The 22,963-nt window shown below is 45.5% G+C and overlaps 2 long non-coding RNA genes across 2 annotated transcripts in view; both read left to right on the top strand.

Annotated features, from left to right (window-relative positions):
- Nucleotides 1-893, top strand: part of LOC120403828 — a 30,670-nt gene extending 29,777 nt beyond the window's left edge. The window contains exon 4 of the long non-coding RNA XR_005597754.1: nt 316-893. This is a non-coding gene — a long non-coding RNA (uncharacterized LOC120403828). The remainder of the gene's footprint in view (nt 1-315) is intronic.
- LOC120403827 overlaps nt 1-22,963 on the top strand; it is a 116,778-nt gene that overhangs the window by 79,295 nt on the left and 14,520 nt on the right. The gene's annotated exons all lie outside the window — the stretch shown is intronic.

The following is a 22,963-nucleotide window of genomic DNA, read 5'->3' as shown; positions in this document are numbered from 1 at the left end:
AAATTTGAAATGTTTATGATGAATTTTGTTTAAATTCCAGTGTTTAAGGAGCTCTGTTTTGAGAAACAGAATAATTTTGGCTATCTTTTTCAGTTGAAATTACAAATTTTGATGAAAAATTAGGTCAAAATTATATATGTTGAAACACAAAAAAACCCCACCCCTCTGATAACCACCTCTGAAGTGGAAAGGCTCGTTACTTTTGCCCACAGCCCCTCCTCCAGGAAGAAGTTCACTCTGCAATTTTGAACCAGCAAAAGACAAGCTCAGGAAGACACAGATGTTAACAGAGCTCCTCCTTACTCTTTTTTTCAGGAGAGAAACTCACTGAAGCACAAGCCTTGGCACAGGCACAGAACCAGGCATCCCAGGGAGAATTATCGGGTGGGGATTAACTCATGCATGTGGAAGATGCACTGGGGGAAGGACTGTGAAAAGAGCTCAACATGTTGGCGACTAAGTATTTTCTGAAAACTTGGTCGTATGTGTCACAATGAAGGTTGCTTGGGACTGAGTTTTTGAATTCCACCATTCCAGAAACTCAAATGAAACAGTCCTTGGAAAAGGAAAAAGACAAGGAAAGAAACGATACGAGTTGTAAGTAGCAGAAACCCAGCTTCGTGCCTGGTTAAGGATGGGTCAGTCCAGGATGATTGCAATTACTGTGGAGGGATGTGGATTGTGAAGTGGGAGACAGCTGTTACAAGGACCCCGACTATTGTTGTCTGATTATTTTTCATGCAGTTACTCTCCCCAAGATCTATGGTCTGGATATAGCTTGTCCATCTCCTCTAGAGCTATGGGGAAGAGAAGGGACAAGGTGTCGTTAGCCTGCAAAGGGCAATCTTGTCACAGCTCCTGCAAATCATAGTAAACTGGTAAAGTGTGAGATGCATCTGGTTTTAGTGCCGTACCCAGTGGAGGCATTGGCCTATTGCTCCTATCAGCTAATGAAGTCACTCCTCAGCTTAAGTGGTAAACGTCTATGCCAGGGCGCTGAAAGTCCTGGGTTGTGGGTGTTACATCACTGTGGAGCCTTTCTACAGTCACTTGCACTAGGCTCTGATGAAGCCAATGGCACGAAAGGAGCCAATTTGTTTAGCAAGTTGATTGCCACAGCTTGGACATGCCAATAGCACTTGAACTTGCACATTTTCACATACATTTTTGAGGACTTCAGCCTTGTGAACTGAAGTCCTTTCTTACCCTTTTGAACTATAAGGCTGAGCAAAATGGGTGCGGTTCTGTTCTCAGTGATCCAGAGCTGACCCTGGGAGTAGCTGGGAAAGCGATTAGTGTCTCTCCACCCTGATAATTCAGAGAGGGGCTTTTTTTTTCTCTCCACCTTGATAATTGAGATTTTTTTTTTGATGTGTGTCCGACAACATGGAAATAATGTGATGCAGATCAAAAAGAGGAACTGGAGAGCTTAACCTTTGACCTATGAGCTGTTAGACCAGCATCATATGGATAAAAAGTCAAATGTCAGACACATGATGCTTGGGCTGTGCTTTTCATTTTGTACCTATTGGAGTTTTACAGGCAGGGAAAAAACCCTCAAACCTTCCTCTAGCTGGGCTCTGTCTATGTTAAATATGAGATGGTGTGTGTGTGGTTTTTTTTTTTTTTTTGCAGTGCCTGCATCTCACTGCTGCAAATGTGATTCACGGCACTTAATGTGGGCCTGAGAACCAGGCCAGAGGGGCACCGGCTGGAGCTGGCACACTTAGTATTCGTATTCTGGTAGCCTCTAGAAGCTCCAGCTGACCTCAGGGCCCCATTCTAGTAGGTAGGGCACTAGACTGGGAACCAAGAGACCTGGGACCTATTCCCCGTTCTGCAGCTGACCTACTGTGACCCTGGGCAAGTTTTCCCTATTCTGGGCTGATTCTCCTCCCTTGGTTTGACTTTCCCGTTGGTTTGAGGCAGATGCTGCCCCTGACCACCTGTCTGGGCAGCGCCTGACACCGTGTGGCCCTGATCGTCAGCAATTTACCTGAGCTCTGCTTTTCCCGCATGGGTGTCAAGTGGTTTATGACCAACCGTGCGGGTGGCAAACGAGTGTGGTGAAGATGATTTTTGCATCGATCACCACATGAGTCCCTGTTTCTCTGCCAGAGTTACTGACTTACCACTCAGCACCACTCTTTTACCCACATGCATCCTAAAGAGCTGTTAAAAACTGCCCGTCCATATTGTAGGTAAGAGGATTTATTTTTCCCACTCGGGGAAATGCTGCAGCCCCTATGGGGTGAAATACGGAATCTGCTAGGACTGGAGTGCAAAGAACCCCTTTCTTGTTACAGCTGCTGTGAAGATTTGAAGATTTTGCCTGATCATGTATATGAATATTTGACTGAGGGGGAGGGGGAAATCTTGGGGGACGAATACTTGGAATGAAATTGTGGCTCTTTTGTGCAGCTCTGTCCACCATGTCCTGTCTCATCTATTGTTCTTGTCACACACCAGCAACAGTGCAGAACCGAGCGAGAAGGGATAAGGATTAAAGCAAAGTGGGGTGCGATCTTGCCTCTCTGGACTTTGCAGAGTTGCCATCCTAGCTAGGACCTTGTTTAGGACCAGGATTCAGCTGCTGGTCACAACTGAATCCCCTAGACAAGCACTTCCTAACTCAAATGCTGAGTTCCGGAGGCTGATGAGGTTTGTCTATAGCTCAGCAGCATTGGTCTGTGGAACAATTTCCTAGTAGCTGAGCTGATTTAAGTTTCTAAGGTTGACATGAAAGAAAATACTTAGATGCTGAAGGTGCCTGTGCCCGTTAGCGCTCAGGCTTAGCATCCTTCTATTTCTGATCCGGCCCTTTGAAGTTCACAAGGCACATTTCAGATTTGTCATTAGCGCTTGGCCTGCTGAGTGGGCGGTTGTGCTGGGTCCTCCTAGGTAAACACGGCCACCTCTTCCAAGCAGCGCAGCTGACTCGTGTGAGGGAGGGTTCTACGGGCTTAAAATCAATCCCTAAATCAGGAAGGTCAATGTGGTTTCATTTTTATCCCCTGATGTTTGCGTCTCTTCTCTGGCCAACGTTTCCCACTCTGCCCTGCATCTCCCCGAGTGCTAGGTGGCCGGGCTTACCCACTTGTTACACCTGCAAGAGGTTGGCCACAAGCCTGGCCTCCGCCCCTAGTATCCTCTGAGGCGGATGAAAGCTTTGGGGTTTAATGCATTCTGATGGCTTTCGTAGCCTCCCTTTAGAATGTTGCCTGGCTTCACCCGATGCTGCCCAGGTACCCAGAGCTGGCTGAGTCTTGGGGAGGCAGCATAACCCAGACGTGTTTGGTGGGTTAAAAGAGCACAATGCCTTCCTTCGCTCTGTCTGTCTCTCCCTTGTTTCCCTTCCCGCATAATATGCATATAATTGAACTCTGTGAAGTATTAAACCACTGCCCAGACAGGGTGAAGTATAGTACAGAAATAGGGAACTAATTATAAGAGCCATGTTCTGCAAGGGAATAAATACAAATGGTGTGCAATACAAACAGAGGGTTGGGAGAGGGATTTCTAGCTGCAAAGTGAGTGGAAATCCATTGTGAAATGAGCCTATTTCCCTAGTGAAACACTGAGGCTTTCTCCACCGTGAGGAAAGTCATCTGCTGTCTAATGGGTGCATCTGGAAATGGCTTGATTGCAAGTGCATCCAGCAGCAGCAGCAGCCAGGCCATGTTTTCTGGAGCACAGCTTCATCTGGCTTTCTTGCCATCAAACCGTTTTCAGCCCCAGTGCAGCTGCTAGGGGTAGATTTGAGGGCAGCATAGTGAATGGGGAGCATGGGGATGAAGGCTAATAGTCTCTGTTTTAAGGTACAGATATCAAGAGACCTCTGAATCAAGGGTTTCCAGTCTAGAAAACAGACTTAGAGCCTAAACACAGTAACCACTGTCCCACTCCTCCTTTCTTCCTTCACTTCACTTCTTCTCCCAGGTCTCCCGTTTCCTTCCAGGCCTCTCGCTCTAGCTCATTTCTGATTTATGAACTGAATTATCCAATGGCTGAACAATGCAATGAGGACACTTGGTAGAACATTTTTGCATTTTTTAACCTCATTCCATAAACCATCTGTGGCATGTTTACCAACTTCCCAAAAATTCCACTCTCTTCCTAATTCTCACAGTGAGAGCCCTGGCAGAATTGCTTACTCTGGGGTGCTCTTTAGAGAACTTGGATCAGTCCTCAGAGACATTCAATTTGTTCTTCTCCGCTCCACCAGAAAGCCAGCAGGGGACCTGCTTGGATAGGAAAGGGGGAAATGGGACTTGGTCACTGGCACACAATATGACATCCTCCCCCAACTCCCAGTTTCCAAAGATACTGAGCAGATGAAATACCTCTGAGTTACAGCAAAGCCGTCTGATTGAGAACAGCCGAGAGAGCCGAGAGGTTACTGTAAAGAGAAAGTATAAGGGGTATATCTAGGGCGCTTCAGGTGAATAGGGCCAGGTAGGTAATTAGCAGAAAGAAAATAAGTGTCAAAGTTGTGGTTTTTTGTTAGTTTTCACTTGATTTTAAAAAGAGCAAACAAACTCCATGACACTGACCTTGCTGCCTCAGTTCTTAAGGACAAGTCCTATAGAATTTAATAATCTTTCTATAGGCTTTTTTGACAATCCTATATAACAGAATATGGAACTTTATCCCTGTTCTAGAATTCTAGAGGTTGGTTTCTAAAGAACCTATATAAAGGGCATCATTCTCTATTAAACTCTGTGCTTTTAGAGTAATTTTGATAGTATCTTGTTCAATTTCTATAGAACCCTGTTAAGTTCCATGAGAGAGGGGATTGGGATACAGAGATTTTCACTGCCAGGTCATTGTTTCCAATGATAGCAACCGAAAGTAATGATCCAGCAGCTCTTTAGTGATGTATAAAAAGTGTGTGTTGGGGAGGGTGCCCTCGGCCCAGTTCTTGGGAGACAGATCTGTATGGCAGAGAATCTTTACAACTGGTCCACTCAGTCTTGGTCAGGCTGAGGATTATTGCTGGCATCCCAGTGAGAGAAGTCTGAGGCGCTTTGCCCATGTTCTACCTGTTCAGTGGCTGCAGCGAAGACGCTAGCACCACTTCTCAGCACTGATTTCATCTGAATCCAGTCCCAGACTCCATTCCTCCATCCTCGGGTTTTGCATTTCCAAGGTTCGCAGGTTGTTCTAATGAGATCCCTTGTGGACTTCACAGCGAGTTGGTCTCACCTCCCTTCCCACGTCAGAGCAGTTTTTCTTTTCTCTGTGTGGGAGGGAGGGAAGGTGAAGGCAAAATGTTGGCCAAAAAAGCCCCATCCCTGACCCACCCAGAGACTAGCTTCCCATTCCAAACCCTAAAGTTACTGAGCAAAGCTCAGGATCCTGGGAGTGAAGACTGGAATAACTACCCCAGATGCATCCAGAACAGTCATATAGTGTCCCAGACAACAATAGGCTCTTCCCACATTTTTGTTACATGATGTTAATATCTAGCCTTTGTTTCCATGCTCTGTAAGGACTTTGTTGTTTTTTTTTTACTTGATATAAGCAACTCCACGATCATTAAGTCTTCAGTGAAGGGCTAGCTGTGTGTGTGTAGATTGTTTGTTTGTTTCCAGTAGAAGATTTCCTCCCCTGGGGATCTGAAATGTACACAGAGGAGTGGTTTTATCCAGAAGGTCAACAACTTTTAACTTTCGACATTTTTAATCCAAGCAGCTTTCCCAGAAAGTTCAACTTTTTGTCAGTTGAGAACCATTAAAGCCTCCACTGAGATCCAGCTTTTAGAAGTGAATTTACTGTGGCTAGACAATAAACAATTAGGCATGAGACATTTGTCAATTCATCTTTTGCCAACCCAGCCCAAATACGCCTGGCCCTTGGCTAAAATGAGTTGGGTCTCTGTGGCACTCTATGTAGATCCCTTTATGTGATGCTTTAAAATCTGAAAGTCTTTTTTTTTTTTTTCCTTTTCTTTAAATGCAACGTTTTGTAGAACAAAGAACAGGCCAGTGGCCTTATTTTACAGGTGAGCAAATGGGCTGTGGTTTCCTCCCACCTTCCTGGAGGGAGCTTGATGTCTAATGTATCAAAACAAAGTCTGAAAGTGACTGACTGCAAATGCCTTTGAATGATGTCAAACTACAGCCCAGTGGTGGGAAGTAGGGATGTGAATATTGTTTTTAAAAATTAACCATTTAAACGATTAAAATTATATTATTTAACTGGTTTACTGCGGGGGCTGGGGTTAACAGTCAGGGCGGGTTAACCAGTAAGACTAATGCTTACAGCCTTACTGGTTAATTATTTAACCATTTACTATTCTACATCCCTAGTGGGGTGCAGTAGAATGACTTCAGACTAGACTCTTCCCCTGAGCAGCATGACAAGGTAAGGTAGAGGGAAGAAATGAACTGTACAACAGATCTTGTCTCCCTCATCTGCCCCTTATGAAGTCCCCTAGAATTTCATGGACAATGATAACCTTGCTGTAGGCTGGGGTAAAGCTCTGTAGGCAGGTTCCAAACACCCACGGAAAGGAAGTCACAAGTAATTTCTTTCAAACCCTTTACGTTCTATCTGTATTACATTCTATAGGGCTTTTCCCTCAGGGACTGATGAGATACCTCTCCTCTGCTGCTCCTGCACTGGCTTCCTCACTTCCTCACTGGCTTCCTCATTGTTTTCCCATTTACAAAACTACCCCCTTTTTCTCCTCCTACTCCCTGTATTTCATCCAAGCTCATCTCCTGGCTTACCTCTCTTTCTTCTCACTTCACAGCTCCATCCAAGCTATCCTTAGGCTTCCTAGAGCTGCCCAGTCACTGTGCATCAAGGACCTCCTTTCTGAACATCTGCCTGTCCCAGGCTTTCTCATTTCCCCTTTAATCTCACCGTATTTCTCCTTGCACTATTTTATATATGGTGATAGCACACAGATATCCAACCCCATGGTGCTAGGTGCAGCACAAACGCGTAAGAAGATGGTGTCTTGCCTGAAATACTTACAATCTAAGTATAAATTGAGATGGGGGGGTGGGGTGGGGTGTAGAAATATGCCAAACAGATGGCCCCTGGGAGGCCAAAGGTCTTACTGTGGTGATTGTGATCAGCAGCAGTCTCAGTGTATGAGCTGCCTAATCACTGTAGTCAGATTGCAAGCTGCCCAGGGTGGGAGTTTTGTTCTTGGGGTTGGTTTAATAATATCTTACCTGTTTTCAGTCACTGCATACAGCCCTCTGGGAACAATAGGCCACTTATCAATAACTGGGCTGGAGAGAGGTCAACACACACAAGGAGGAAAAATCATTGTTCTTTAATTTTCTATTTTGTAACTTCATCTTCTTTTAAAAAAAACAAAGCAAGTAAATTTTCCCCATCAGACAATTATCATCATGCAACAGCACTTAAGAATATTATAAACAGTTGTTTCAGTTTATAAGGCTCAAGAGAGGGCCTGTGCAGAGCATATTCTTCTCATCAGCCAGTTATGAAACAAGAGGCGATAGCCTGCCAGAGAGCGCTGCTTTGTTCAGAAGAGCTTCTCGGCCTCAGCTGACACGTTCTCCCACGGCATCTAGGCTGGGTAGCAAAGAATCTTGAAGGATTTTGCTCAGCTGTCCATGTTTCAGGTCTGCGTATCCGTTCCCTACAAAGCTTTTTGCAATCAGTTGTTTTAAACCGCCCCAAAGCAGCGTATACGCTTTTACTGACCATCTTCTGTAGCAGGCTCTAGCTCGCACTTGGGAACCATTAGCTAATCTTCTAGATCTAGTTAGGGTCCGGTCCTAGAAGCCACAGCTTGGTCTTGGTTCCTGTTGCTATCAAAGTCCAGCCCCTCCCGGAACTGGGTCCTGCTTACCCAGCCTTGGCAGGCTGCTGCACAGAAGGGTGCAATTAGCTAGAACTCGTTATCTGGTAGTCTTTTCATTCACACCCTGACTTTTTTTTTTTTTTTTAAGTGAGCATTGAGTGTGAGGGAAAAGTAGTGTCACCAGAAAGTTAAAATATCACCTAGTGGTTTACATGGCTTCTGCCTCCCCTGTCACACCGACAGCCCTGGTAGTGCACGCTTCCAGCTGGACACACCCCACCCTGTTTGTGTTTGGCCCCCACCTCCCCTGGGAGGTCTGGAGTCTGAACAGAGTCCAGGCCGGCTGGGGGCTGTAGGCAAACTCTTGGGGTACAGATCTGTGTAGTACCCCCTTTTGAGAGAGGTGACCCTGCAGTCCAGCTCCGGGAACCACTGCTGACCTCTCAGACGTCCCATAACTTAAACATACAGAGCTCCAGCTATGGGGGTGCTCTGGGCTTGCAGTTTCACTCTTCAAGGCCATGTAATCATGAAACCCAACAGCCAGACTTTGCACACTGCTCTTTACTTAGATGTCGACAAAAAATACCTACCTGTCTGCATTTCCTTGCCTCAGTTTCCTCATTGCTCTGCAGGTTTCTTTGGGCTTGGGCAGAGTCCTCAGTGGGAAGGGGGGGGGGTCTCCAGGTTCCTTCTCCAGCAGTTTGTGGGTTCCCTTTAGCATCGTGGAGTTTTTTCTGCTCCGCTTGCTTTCTCTGACCTTGACTGGTTCCACAATTAAACTGGACTTCTCTATGAAAGCAAGCCCATCTCTTCCCCTCTCCTGAACAAAATTTCCTATGTCCTGCCATCTGGGTCCCTGGAGTTTGTCTCTCCCCACCACTACCTGGTTTCTTTGTTCTATTGCTTGTGATTTTTCCACTCTCCCCTTCACCTGCCCCTCACAGAGAAACTTGGTTTCCCCACTCAGGCAACCTCTTTAGCATATCCATTGTTCAGACAGAGTGCAGTGGTTAAGGTTAATGACTCTTCCTTGACCCTGGGCTGGTGAGCACCTGCTGCAGTTCCCATCAGCAAACAGATTTCACATCCATGAAAGAGGCATTTCCTGGACCAGCAATACTATCATAACTTTGTAACATCAACCAGCATTCACCCTCTGTACACAGACAGCGTTTCCATAATCATCGCGACCCTCTGCTCCCCCTTTTCCATAGTATTTCCCTCTCAGCTAATGCACAGCAGTTCTGAGCTGCTCGAGCCCGCTCTGGAAGTGAGAGTAGAATTGTTGGCCTCTCTAGGTGATGGACAATTAGGCCACTGCTTAATTTCACGTTAGGGGACCGAACAGGCCCTACTGCCTGACCTGGGCAGATTTGAACAAGAACCCTAGAGGTAAAAGCAGGTTCTGTATCCCAGTCCTAGGGGCCTGAGACGTTCACAAGGGCTGGGATTGCTTACATGTAGCATGGCATCTTTTGAAAATAAAACACCCTCTTAATTTAAAAATTAAAATGAGAAATTCTGTGAGCTAACTATATTTTTAATGTACAGTTAGAGCCTGTAAACAAGCTAGGTTCTCTCTGGACTCAGCTCTGTAAATCCCCAGTAACCTGTCCTGCATGATGCTAGATTTACACCCATGTCACTGAACGTAGGGGGCCTGGTCCAATGTCTGCCTGTAGGATTCAAACACAATGAGCTATGACTTTGGATATGGTGCTTGGTGTCAGACAAAAAGGAAGCTGAGTTTAGCTGCATTTGAATTCGGATTTTGTTACAAGAGCTATAAAACACTGATAGGAGCTTTTGATTTGGGAAAGTCCAGATAGGCCCCCTTCATAACAGAACTTTTTTCAGGATGGTCAAAATCTGAATTGAAATGTCATTAGTATCTTACAGCCAGATTCCCAGTGCTATAAACTCACTTGTCATCCCATTGGGCGAGATACAACAGAGAGAACTAAACCTACACATCACATCCCAGTTCAGCAACATCTTCAGTGAATGCCACCATACCGAGGACTGGCTAAATTGTTGTAGCTTAGAATTCTCCATGGAGTAGCAGTCAGCAAATCAACCTCCTCCCTCTAACCTGTTCCTCATTTTCTTCTAGAGTAGCATTTTCTCTGGTTCTAGCTCCTTGACTTGACAGTCTGTAAATCAACTCCTAGGCCCTGTGGCCTGGCTCAGTGCAGCCTGACAGGCAAGCCAAGAAATGGTAGGAAAAATAAAAATAGAAGATTAGAGAAAACATCTGTTTACAAATTGCTGCTCTTTCATCCTCACTGACTTGTGGTGTTTGTTCATGGCTCCCTAAACAGACACAGTTGCGTTCTCAGGGTGAAGTCATTCTCCCTACCACAGAACATCGCCACTATGGGCCTGCTTCTGGCTTTTAGAGCCCCATATCCACAAGGGTGATCTTGTGGCTGATTCCCTGGACTGGGGCTTAGGAGAGCTGGGTTTAGTTTCTGGCTCTGCCACAGACTTTCTCTATGATGCTGGGCAAGTCACTTAGGCCTGGTCTACACTGGGGGCGGGGAGGGGAGATTGATCTAAGATATGCAACTTCAGCTATGAGAATAGTGTAGCTGAAGTCAATGTATCTTAGATCGACTTACTTTACGTCCTCACGGCGTGGGATCAACGGCCGCCGCTCCCCCGTCCACTCCGCTTCTGCCTTTCGCCGTGGTGGAGTTCTGGAGTTGACGGGGAGCATGTTTGGGGATCGATGTATCACGTCTAGACAAGATGCGATGCATTAATCCCCGATAGATCGATCACTACCCACCGATCCGGTGGGTAGCGCAGACATACCCTTAGGCCCAGATGGTCTCAAGTGTTTAGGTGTCTAACTCCCACTTAAAGCAATCCTAAATACCTTTGAGAATCTGGCTTAACCTCTCTGTGCCTCAGCTTCCCATCTGTAAAATGTATTTATTAAAAGTACTGATAATGCTACTTTCCCTATTTCACAGATATATGCTGGGTCCAGCGTATAAAATCATTATTAATCCATGGAACATCTACTGTTAGGTTCCAATGCTCTTAAACGGGTGTAAACTGGAGTTTGGGCTTGTAGCCATTTGACAGGTGTAAAATGGAGGTTCAGAGGGGTTAAGCGACTCTCTCTCCAGGTGAGCCAGAGTCAGTGGCAGAAACCAGGAGTCCTGACTCTTTGTATCCTGGTCCAAGTACTAAATGTTACATCCCCCTAACTTCATTCATATTTTGTGAGGAAATGGATGATTCTGCTTCCTAGCAGGCCTGTTGTACAGGGCATAAAACTGTTTTCTGCTGAAGGTCTAAGCCTGTTGGAAGCATGTGATAACTGAATTCGTGGGCTTTCCCTTGCTTTTGCAGTACTTTACCTGACAGATGGAGCATGCATGACACACCCTTTAATTCTATTACATACACTGCCAGGAGATTTATAAGCCCAGTGCCTGACTGACAGATAAGGAACTCCCACAGAGCGAAAGTGAAGAGCATGGGAACCAGGAATCCGGATGTTTGGCCTTGATTCAAGGAATTTGGAGCCCCTCTTGTCCAAGCAGGTTCTAATAGAAAGATTGCCAAATCAAACTAACACCATAAAAATCTCCCTCGAAAGAGGGTTAGGGTAAGAAGGGTCTTTAAAATCTAATCATAAGTCCTACGTCTTGGCCTGGTATTTATGACATGCACAGCAGTGACGAGACATATTTGCAAGTCAATAAAATTGAAAAAGATTTCACTTAGTTAAGAGGAGTGGTTACTGTGAATAAAATGAGAGCAATAAACGGGATCATTCCGTTGTTCTAATATTTCCATAACTCATTGTGTTTAATCACAAATAGATCTTCTGACAATAAAATTTGGGCAAATTTTGACAATGGACCAAAAATCTTTTTTTTTATTTTCAATTTATCTTTTATTGTTTTTAAAAGCAAATAATGGTTTCCCTCTGTCTTCATGATTGGAAAAACAGCTTGTTCAGGTTTTAATGTCCTAATCTACAGCATCTGGGACTGGCTCCTGCAGTTTCATTCTTATTTTCTGAATGTTGACTCACTAGTACACACTTTTCTCAGCAAACCTGTTTAATGTTCCCACAGGGTAAACGATTGGCTGAAACCAGAAATGATACCTGGCAGCCTGAGTTCCAGGTAGAATGAGGAAATAAAGATGATAGTATTGTTTAGTTCTGAGCCCTCCTGACTGCACATGTGTCTAGTTGTAAGTGATGTCCCCTCATGAGGGGAAGATTTCTGAGAGTCAAGGGATCTTTAATTGAGCAGACAAAGGCAGAATGAGCTCCAATAGCTGGAAGCAGAAGCTAGAGAAATTCACATTGTTAAAATCTTGTACATTATTTCCAGTGGAACAGCTCACCATGAATTTTTCCTTATTTGAAGTCTTTAAATCAAGATGGGATGTCTTTCAAAAAGATACAGTGTCCTTTCTCCTTGAAGTATTGCAGTGCCAGAATCCTTGGGTGTGAAATTCTATTGCCATTGTCAGGCAGGATAGCAGAAGAGAAGATCATAATGGTTCCTTTCTGGGCTTAAAATCTGAGGGAAATCTTGGCCTCATTGAGGTCAATAGCAAAACTACCATTCCCTAGAATGGAGGCAGGATTTCACACGGTGGATTATTTAGAAAGATATCCAGGGGCTGATTTGCCTTTACCCTAAAGTCACTGTGCTCCACTTTGGCAGTGTAAAGGGGGGATAAAATGGGGGTAAGAAGTATCTTTTTCACCATACAACCAAACCTTTTCATAACATGACCTGCAGGGAGTTAGGTTCCATTGAGCATTTGCTACTTAGGAAGTATATTGTCCATGAAGCCTTAAAAACCCTGAGCTTCTTTAAATGGAGAAATCCTCCCATTCTTTTTCTGACCAAGCATGTCATACACTGTATAAACTCTTTATCAGCATTGTGTAAGATGACTGGAGGTGTGCTGTCACAGTTTGTGATGGAGACAATGACAGATGAAGCATGCATGACGCACTCTTTAATTCTATTACATGTATCTATCCTGTTCTCTCTGGGGAAATGCACCTCTGTGCAGAAAGCCAATACAGTGCCTATGCATCACCGAAGTGCAGCAAACAGGCTATAAGTGGTACGTAACACTAGCAGTGTCCTATGCAGGGTGGTTACTACATTTTGCTTCCTCCTGTAGCAAGTTAGCTTCTTTTGACTCAGCCTCCAGCCAATGCCACATTTTCCTCACCTGTTTCCTTCTCCTGCACTTTGTGAAAAATCCCAATTTGAAAAAATTCAGATGAAACTCCCCAAAATTGATTTTTTTAGTTACTTGGGGCGGCACAATTCCTAGAGCCACCCCTGGCCATAGCACTTCCTCAGAGTTGTAATTTAGATGCCTCTTTCTCCATTCCACTCTGTGTACCAGACTCTGGCTCGACTACATCTCCAATGATGCATCATGGGAGATGATGTCTGGCCCATAGAGAAGAAGGAATGAAGCAGATGAATTACCACTTCCACAAAGGCCTTGCAGTGGTTTTTCTGAATAAAAATGTTTGTTTTTGGTTTTAGAAAGAAAAAAAAAAGTTAGACAGAAAAGTTCCCACTAGCACTGTTGGAAATGCCAGAGAACACTAGTGCAATCTGAGCCTGTAGTTCAACTCCTTCGCTTCACTGTGTGAGAGAGACTGCCGGAGCCATGTGGAGCAGATCGATCTTATTTCAAATGATCTTGAAACAGTCGCATTGGCTGGACGTCTGTTTCTAAGCCCATCTGTCGTCCTCCACCCCATCAGCTTTTAATGATTAATTTATACCTCCTCTCACATCCAGTTCATCCTGCTCCATGTCTTCCCAAATCATATATATTGCTGGAGTACGCGCTGCGGGTTGAGGCCTATGAGTTCTAGCAAAGCCTCTCTGACAACTGCTTGCTGCTAGAAGGAAAGAACACCGTGTGTTTTTTAAAAGCCCACTTGCTGGAGAACAAATGCCACATTAGCTTCCACCAAGTTGCCTTACAAATCAGCCCCAAAAGACTATTAGATGTTAGAACTAATCATGACTGACATTACGAGAATCAGCTGATAGTACAGCCAGGAATGCGTTCACCAATTAGTCACTTCAGATAAATACATTCATCTGTTTTAGTGCTCCGAGGGCTTCAGAGATTAGCAAAGATGAACAGATGCACAGTGAGAACTTACACTACCCGATAGCAAACCCCAGGAGGGCAGAGAGGAGATTGAGGGTGGCATAGTCCTGTAGTGTCATTGCTAACTTATCTCGCACAGTGCAGCCAACCTACACGAGAGAGACGGAAGAGCAGCTAACCATGGGCTCCTTACGTTGCCATTTGACTTTGCAGGCATGATTAATAATTAGGCAAGTGTTTCCAAACAGACTTTCTTAACCCAGGCAGAACGCCCATCTGAGGTGCTGACGAGGAATCTGCCTCTTGTGCCATAGACTCAGAGTATCTCTTCAGAGCAACAAGCAAATGGGAAAATCTTTGGGCTCAAAATGTACCCTTAGGCCTTTTTCTGACAGCACTGAAGTCTCTGGCTGCCAATGGCATGTGGTAGTGGTAAAGAGGAGCCAAAGTTCTCCTGATACTTCATATCTAAGGCATGCAGTATTCCCGTGTCCACCCACTTCACTTGACACAAACAAAATGTGTGGTTTCAGTTGTCTTGGATGGTCCTGGCAAAATTTCCCCCTGCCCTGGAAGCCATTAACTGCTCCCAGACCTACAGTGCAGCCCTCGGCTGGAACAGAGAAGTCTACGGCATGGAACAATCCTCCGGCATGAATGCACAGGCCTGCTGTCAACAGTAACAATTTATCCTTCATGTTCTCATTAAGCGTAGGGGATGAAAGCATGTGTCTCTGCGCTCATGCCTTCCTCCTTCCCCCCCGCCCTAGATCCCCCTGCTCAGACTTCGTGCTCAACCACTCCCAGATTTCTCCCTGCATCACAATGCTCCTGGCACCTCACGCTCCTCTTTGCACTTCCTCCTGCAAACACACATCTTCCATGGGGCCTAAAACGCTGCACAAAGAAAGAGGGTGTGTGTGTGTCTGTCTCTAGTATATATTGAAATAAGCCCCAGGCTTTCTGCTGTCAGGGATCTTCATGTCCCCCAGTGTTAGAGGGCTGCCTGCTTGTTTAGAAATGTGAAGCCTGGGGGGAGGAAGCCGTGCACATAGGCAGCCTACAGGGTGCAAATCGCAAAGAGCATCTGTGCAGTTCTCCATTTGCCAGCTGGCTCTGGCACTAGAGCTGATGGTGGGGAAGCCTCTAGTCCTGTGACTGCTGGTCACACAATGAGCTTGTGTTAAATTCTCTGTTCTCACCCAACGCGTCTCACTTCTGGGATGGCAATTGTAGGCCCCACAGAGATGAGCGAGGATGGTAGGAAGGACAGAGCTTGACGGGAATGTCCTGATGACTGCTGTCACGTGCAGCTTTCATTTTTCAGCAGCAAAGACAGGCGAGTTTTAGGTTCGTCCTCCTGCTGCTCAGTGAATCTGCTCAGGGAATAGGCTCCCTGGCGGCTATTGCAGCTGGGCATTCCCCCTAACGACGTATGCCTCGGTGTCAGTGCTTCGTTGCTGTGGCTGTGCAGGTGGGGGCACTGAGGCCCAGAGAGCAATTGAAAACCAGGTTTTCGGAAGCAGCCTTTCATCTGGGTTGTCTCAGTAGGGTGTTCTCAATGCGAGAGAGGCAGTCAGTGAGAGCTGCACGTGCTTAGAACCTCTGGAAATCCAGTCTGAGGTGTCTAACGTTGGGCACCCAGATACTGAAGCAGCCAAAATGAGTGGCCTATCTAGAAACCCAGTGGCCCTAAGTGCCTTGCCCAGAGACACAGAGTGGAGGAATGACAGGCTTAGGAGCAGATTGATTCCCATCCCAGTACTGAGACCCGACAGGCCGAATCACCAGGCAAAGGCGCTTACGCTCTCTGTCAATTCCTTACCTGACACAGAGTCTAACACCAGGCCTTTTTTTCATGAACAACTTTATTTCCTGCTTTGACATATACCAGATCCACCTGAGGGGAGACAGCTGCCAGAGGGAGAAATGGCACACGAGGACATACATCTTAGAGACATTTGGAGAGGAGAGGTTTGGAATCTGAAACAGTAAACACCATTTCTGAGCTCGGTGAGCAAATGCGGAGCTGGTTGTGCTCTGGAGAGTGTAAAAGGATTTTTTTTTTTAATTAAAGTGACGAGAGCTTGTCTGTCCTTGTTTGACCAGATGCTGAGGGTTCTGGATGTTTTGGACTATATGTAGGGAGAGCATATCTATCCCAGAACCAGAGGATGGAATAGGGGTGGAGGGGGATCTGCAAACATGTCTCTGATGCAATGTTCGAAAAGTTTTTGACTTGTAAAGGCTGATGGAGCATTAAAACCAAGCTGTGAGCAGAGATGTGGCCATGATTGGTACTTTTGCTGCCTATGTGCCCCTACCCCTCATTCTCATGGAAATGTCTTTATCCCGTGGAGGGGGAGTGGAGGGAGATTGGCAGCTCTCCGGATCGGACAGGGATTGTTCTTTTCTTTAAATAGCCAGGGAGTGGATCACCTGGGAGCGGAGATGAGCAGGAGGACGTGAGTGAGGACTGGAGAGGGAAATCCTCTGAGATGCCAGGAAAGGGAAGCTATTCCTGGCATAGGGAGTAGTGTAGGGGGAAAGGGCTGGAGCCCTGAATAGCAGAAGAGATGGATTCCAGTTTACTGCTGATTAGTGTCTAAAGAGGACATATTTGGCACCCCTATCACCCTATTGACTGTAGGCCTGGTCATCCTACCGACTGTAGGCCTGGTCATCTTACCAGGGAGCTCAATCCCAGACGTTCTCTAATGGCAGTGCCCATCCACAGCTCCAGCTGTGAATTGGGATCCTTCCCCTCTGGGTCCGGGGCACTCTTAATCCTTCTGATGAGATGCAGGCCTCCCAAAGAGAACAGGCGCTGCGGCGCGTTTGGGGCGAGCTCCCATCTTCTCTGAGAGACCCTGATGCTGTGCAGCTCCTCAGGTGCCAAGATATGAAACTAACCAGCTCTTTGCAGGCGTGGGGTGTGTGGAAGCTGTCGTGATCCCAGTCTGGAACACGGGGGCGAGGGGAGGGTCTGCATCTAGGTTAGAGAAACATAGACTAATTGAAAACACGTGCCTTGCGCCGTACTGATTGGGAAGTGAACTGAAGGGCTGCAAAGTGTGCATACGCTCTCCTGGGCAGTGCCTCCCAGGCACTGAAACATTAGTTTCCATTCTGTAGCAGGAGTGCATGGGGTGGGATTTGTACAAGGTGGCAGGCGAACCAAGACCGAGGAGGCTGTCTGGCTGCTGGGCGTACATAGAGGTTTCCTTCCCTGCCTCGCAAGAGTTAACTCCCTCCCAGAATTGCTGTGCAGATTATCGGCTGGTGGCATTTGGAAAGTGGTTAAGAGAAAGGACTGGCTTCTTATGTCAAAGTCAATCAGTGTGTCGAGCGGAACACCTGTAACATATCAAATTACTGGCCTCCTTGTCAAATCCCATTTCTGCCTTTCTGACTGCATCAGCCTTGTGAGTGCTGATCCCAAGCAAGGCTGGGGAGATGGTATGAGGTGGTCACATTATCAGCCACCCATGTGAAATTCCACTAACCCTCAAGAGGCCGCAATAGCAAAACACCAGTGAACTGGTGAAGGGCCAGAAGCCTTGTTTAAACCTTTTCACTCTTGGTCAAATGGGATCAATGGATGGTGAGCTGGTTTTACGGGTTTAAACTTCCAGCTGGAGATGGGTCCAACCCAGAACCCCGGATCTGAAACAGCCTGAATTTGGGGGAAGTTTGGATCAGACTCAGTAATGTAACTGTACTGCAGAGGACAACCCTGAATTTTCCTTCGATCCAAATTGTTTGACTTTGGGGGCAGTTTGAACACTGATGGGGGTTCAAGGGTGGTGGAGATTGCATTTTTCCATATGATTTTAACCAATTATATCATTTTCTGATCTGAGCACTCCAGCCATTGGTGCCCAGGCAGTGTGCTGCCAGTACAGCGGCTTGGAAATGTCCCTACGTCATGTTTTTCCACTAGAAAATGGCAATTTGTCAATAGTGAAAAGCTTCATGGAAAAGTGTTGATTTCAACCAAATTTTGTTTTAAAAGAAAAATTGAAAAAAAGCTCTTTGATAAGATCTAGATGTTCTGTTCTGACCTTTTTGGAAGAGAACATTTTAGTTTTTCATTTCAAATGACTGTTTTAATTTTACAATTTTTTTATATTGTAATAAACATTTTTAAAAGTCAACATTGGAACAAAACATTTTGATTTTACAACTAAATCTTTTGCAACCCCCCCCCCCCAGGCTTTTTGTTTTATGGGAACAAAAACTGAAGATTTTAATCAGTTTCAGAATGAAAAAAAAGTCCATGTTTTCCTGTGAAATGAAAAATCCAGTTCATGCCTAGCTCTACCTACAAGCATTGTGCTGTATTGCATTGTGGGCAGTGTTGTCGACAAGCCCTGGGACACCGTGCGCTCAGTGGACTCTATGGTCCATATCAGACTCTTTCTTGCCTTTAAACCAAAGCAACATTTTCATTTTAGTTGATTGTTTCGGAGAGGTGGGGGAGTTGTCGTGGTTTCCTTGGGAGAAATAACTGAATAGGGCCTGCTTCTGGTCCCTTACACTGGTGTAAATCTGGAGTGTCTGCATCCAAGTCAGTGCATTATGCAGGAGAAAGTGGAAGGAGACTCAGGCCTACAGGATCTGCTCTGGTGTCATGCTGGTTAGTTCTGCTGGGAAGCCAGAATGGTCTCTTTGGTCTTCCCTTTCAAATGTGCCGCAGCTCATCAGGGTGTGATACAGAGGGTTATGACGTAGACTGCGGTTGTTTCTCTTCAGCCCAGTTGCTGTTGTGGTATTTGACAGAAACCTTAATAGGGTTGTTCAGGCTAGAAGGGACGGTTGTGATCTTCTGGTCTGACCACCTGCATAAAAACACAGCAGAGGATGCTCTGGTCTCTGAGCTAGAGCTGTTCTTTTCACCTCTGCACAGGTTGAATTAAATGTTGGAAGAAAGCAGCAGCTCTCAATCTCTCCTTCCGTATCGTGGTATTCTGCACCTTTCCTGCGCTATCCGTTATGCGAGCTCTGAAAGTTCTTAGCCCCAGCCAGAATGTCTCTGGCAGAGAAAGACATTTGGATGCGTCTTTTTGTTCTGCTCTTTTCCTGTTTTTTTGTTTTATTGGTGTTCTGCAGAAAATGTAATATTTTGTGTTTTATGCTGTCCATCTGCAGAGCGTTTGGTTTCATTTGACTGGAACTGCTTTGTGCTGGAGTGCACGTTTGAGTTAAACAGACTTTCTCTGGCTTTGATGAAGGATGGTTCAAGTGGTGATTCTGAGAGCAGGTGGCAGGGATGTGTCAAGAAACTGCTTTCTTCAATAAAATCTTTTACCTTTTTCTATTTTCTTTCCTGATCTGCTTCTTTAACCCTCCCCCACCCCCGCTCCCTTTTCTGGGTCACACTGTCTTTCTCTCTCTTTCTCTCTCTTATCTTAAGTGAATTTTTAATGCTCACAAAAATTGTCTGAATGGCAGACCCGGCAGCTGTGCAGGGCTCAATCCAAAAGCCCATTGACTTCAAAGGGTTTGCAACAGGTACAATCTGGGCAGCACTAGGGCAAGCTATTCCAAATTGCTGTTCCAGCTGGTCTCATTCTCAACGCTGAGCTGGAGGGATCCCTGGCAGGGGAATTCTGCCTCATTCGGTCTTTGGTCTTTATCTGAGTCTAGAGAAACTGGGGTAGTGAGCACTAATTCTGCTGGTGTTACATGGGCACCTGTCCACTAAGTGCTGTGCTGAGGACAACCCCACCCCCCAACTCTCTGCACATAAATCACCAAAGTGCAATGACTTTTTGTCACTGCAACCCTGAAAAACATTCACCCTAATCATGTCAGGAGGAAAGGTTACGTCCCCACTGCCCACTCCTCATGGTCGTGGGTTATTTTTGCTCATTTCCTCCTATTTCCGCTTTTGTTCAGCAGTTCACAGCTCTTTGCGTTGTTTAAAAAGCTCCGCTCCACTCCAACCTTGTGTCTCCTAGGGCCTGACCAGCTCTGTGACTCACTCAGTAAACTGTGCTCCGAGGGAACAATAGATGCTCATCTCTTTGTTGCATTGTCCTTTACACCTCATTGGGAGACAATGAGCTGATGTTTGATCTGATACAGAAAATGCACTTTTGACATTAAGTGCGTGATATGAAATGTGAGATGCAGAAATAAACCTGCAAAGGCATTAACTGTCCATGAATCACTTTTGTTTGCTCTTTCATATCACTCACTGGCCAATTCCTGTGATTAGTTCTTGGTCTATAAGTTGTGCATTTAGTATGCAGAGTCTGAGATGTGACTAGTTCTGAGGGGACACACAAGTTACATGGTATTGTTCCTCTTGACTGGTGACCCTTGGGATTAGGTTTCCAGTACAAATACTGGTGCTGATGAGTTCAGAATTCAGTGCGCGTGAAATTCACTAGGATGCCCACACAAGGACCAGGCACCAGTTAAGTCCCATTTAAGTCTTCAAACTAAGGCCTAAAGGGAGCACAAGCTCTCTGCACAGGGTGAATTTAATCCCTGCAGTGAATGTGCCCCACCATTCCCTTTAAAATGTGGTGTTTCCCCAAGAGTTCCTGCCAATAGAAGTGATTCTGGATCGTCTCGCGATAAGAGAACACACCAGCGTGATGAACACAACCTCAGCCAACATATTTGAACCTGCTGAATTCTTTTCTCAGCTCACTGTCAGCTCAGCTATACCTGCTCTTGCCTCTTCCATTCTGGGTTTGTTCCACTCTCGGAGAGTTGGAGGCAAAACCACATCTTTCCCCTGCAATGACAGGTCTGCACATTTCTGCCAGAGCCCACACACCAGCCCTGAACTCCCACCATAACATTGGATGGAATTGCCCATTAGTATCAATATTTATGAAACAAGGGATGAAAAAAGATATGGAAAGATGTAGGTATTTTATTTTTTAAATGGCCAGACTATAAACTGGATTAAAGATTGCAACATATCCACTGTTGCTCATGGGAATACTCCATAACCTAAATATGTATCATCCTGCTGAATTACACAGATATTGAGCTTTCTTTATTTTTCCTAACATTTCACTTCTCAAAGGCCAGCAGGAGTTAGCTGAGATAGGTCTAGATTTGCCAAGAATACACTGCATTAATTTTTTCCCTGTTGCTTGCACCAATTAATGTTTAAATTATAAGTCTAGAATCTTTCAGAAACAAAAGTACCATTAAATCACTTTCCTCCAAATCATTAAAATGTAACATTGTAAGTTACCTTCTCTATTCTTCCACGGTGTCTTTTTTTCCCCAATACACTAAGCAATAACTGCCATGTTTATGCATTTTTTCCCTGTGAAGTCCTATTCTACTTCGAGGATTAAGCTTTCATCCTTCATTATTAGTTCTCCTCCAGGCATCTCCCCACTCCCGCCCCCCCAAAAAGGTAATTTCTGGGATTTTGCTTTTAAAAGATGTTACTGAACATGTATGGATTTGTTTCTTGGTAAGGCGCTTTCAATACACACATGATTTGTCAAGAAAGGGAATGGCTTGGCTGTTGCACTATGACGACTAGGGAAAGGAAATCCACCAATGCGCTCCAGGAACTGCTAGGAATGTGAAGCAAAATTGCCTGTGTTGGGTGATGCAGGTTTTTTTAATATCAATATTGTTTTAGTTGCTACTCTCCTAGTACAGGCACACAGGAGAGGAATAGTGGCCATGCTAAATACCAAGTGGCTATAGAGCAGATTCCTTTCCTTCTTGTACCTTCTCCAGAGTGAAATTCACAGAGAGCCACTAGCAGGTCCCTACATGATGCACAGGTGGTGGGCTGGCTCCTTCCATGGGGGTCCACAGCAAGTGGTGCTAAGCTCAGAAGAGGGGCCAGGCTAGTGCTTCGTTGTTGGGCTGTTGCTCACCGATCTGAGCTCAAGCCTTGTGCTCATTTTTGGGACCGGCTCTGTTCAATATCTTCATCAACGACTTAGATGTTGCCATAGAAAGTACACTTCAAGTTTGCAGATGATATCAAACTGGGAGGGATTGCAACTGCTTTGGAGGACAGAGTCATAATTCAAAATGATCTGGACAAATTGGAGAAATGGTCTGAGGTAAACCGGTTGAAGTTTAATAAAGACAAATGCAAAGTGCTCCACTTAGAAAGGAACAATCAGTTTCACACATACAGAATGGGAAGATACTGTCTAGGAAGGAGTATGGCAGAAAGGGATCTAAGGGTTATAGTGGACCACAAGCTAAATATGAGTCAACAGTGTGATGCTGTTGCAAAAAAAGCAAACGTGATTCTGGGATGCATTAACAGGTGTGTTGTGAGCAAGACACGAGGTGTCATTCTTCCGCTCTACTCTGCGCTGGTTAGGCCTCAGCTGGAGTATTGTGTCCAGTTCTGGGCACCGCATTTCAAGAAAGATGTGGAGAAATTGGAGAGGGTCCAGAGAAGAGCAACAAGAATGATTAAAGGTCTAGAGAACATGACCTATGAAGGAAGGCTGAAAGAATTGGGTTTGTTTAGTTTGGAGAAGAGAAGACTGACAGGGGACATGATAGCAGTTTTCAGGTATCTAAAAGGGTGTCATCAGGAGGAGGGAGAAAACTTGTTCACCTTAGCCTCTAATGATGGAACAAGAAGCACTGGGCGTAAACTGCAGCAAGGGAGGTTTAGGTTGGACATTAGGAAAAAGTTCCTAACTGTCAGGGTGGTTAAACACTGGAATAAATTGCCTAGAGAGGTTGTGGAATCTCCATCTCTGGAGATATTTAAGAGTAGGTTAGTTAAATGTGTATCAGGGATGGTCTAGACAGTATTTGGTCCTGCCATGAGGGCAGGGGACTGGACTCGAAGACCTCTCGAGGTCCCTTCCAGTCCTAGAGTCTATGAATCTATGACTCCTAGGCTGTCTTCTCAGAGATGTGGCCACAGCCTCCTGGGTGGTGATGGTACAGAGAAAGCAGTGGTCCCTCCCTCAGTGCTACCAGTAGGAGTTGGGCCTTGTCTCCCTTTGGAGCTACAAGTGCTGGAGGAGCAGGCAGCCTGTAGGGCTCAGGCTTCAGGCCTGGGGTCATGGGCAG

This window comes from Mauremys reevesii, linkage group 4 (assembly GCF_016161935.1).
Source record: "Mauremys reevesii isolate NIE-2019 linkage group 4, ASM1616193v1, whole genome shotgun sequence".
Lineage (NCBI taxonomy): Eukaryota > Metazoa > Chordata > Testudines > Geoemydidae > Mauremys > Mauremys reevesii.
Note: the sequence above shows the minus strand (reverse complement) of the source record. Positions and strands in the feature narration are given on the sequence as shown.